We start from the raw sequence: 520 nt of genomic DNA on the forward strand, positions 1-520 counted from the left end.
TCCTGGTGGAGCTCCCCCCCCGAGCCGCCGTGGCCCCCGCTGCGCCCCCCCCGGCTCCCGCAGCCAAGCCGCCCGTGCTGAGGAACGACAAGGGTACCGCCCGCCCCCGTTTGCCGTGTGCATGGAGTGTCACTGGCCGCCCACCAGATACTAACCCCCACCGCCCCCCGTGTGTCCCCCCCCCCCCGCGGGGGCCCGGGGGGGGGGGGGGGGGGGGCGGGGCCCGGGGCCGCGGGCGGCCCCCCGGCCCCCCCCCCCCCCCCGGCTGCCTGCGGCAGGACCTCGGCCGCGGGCTTGGCGGGGCCGGGGGTGCCGAGACCCTTCCCCGAGAAGGAAACGGGACGGGATTCAGGTAACAGCTGCATGAGAGCGTGGCGCTGGAGGTGCCCGGTTCTGCTCTGGGCGCTGCCACGCTGCCGGCAAAAAAACCCACGCTGCGGCTTGCGAGGGGATCGCGCGCTGCAGGAGCTGACGGCCCCCGGGGCTTCCCGGGCACCCAGCGGCTCTCAGGACGGGCAGA

The 520-nt window shown here is 77.1% G+C and overlaps 1 protein-coding gene across 1 annotated transcript in view; it reads left to right on the forward strand.

Annotated features, from left to right (window-relative positions):
- The first annotated feature begins 17 nt into the window (after window positions 1–17).
- The window catches only part of LOC118158594 (nascent polypeptide-associated complex subunit alpha), a 4,001-nt gene continuing 3,498 nt past the window's right edge, over window positions 18–520 (forward strand). Inside the window, exon 1 of the mRNA XM_035313261.1 lies at window positions 18–93. The gene's annotated coding sequence lies outside the window, so the exon portion shown is untranslated. The remainder of the gene's footprint in view (window positions 94–520) is intronic.

Source organism: Oxyura jamaicensis (genome assembly GCF_011077185.1).
Source record: "Oxyura jamaicensis isolate SHBP4307 breed ruddy duck chromosome 33 unlocalized genomic scaffold, BPBGC_Ojam_1.0 oxy33_random_OJ69287, whole genome shotgun sequence".
NCBI classification, from domain to species: Eukaryota; Metazoa; Chordata; class Aves; order Anseriformes; family Anatidae; genus Oxyura; species Oxyura jamaicensis.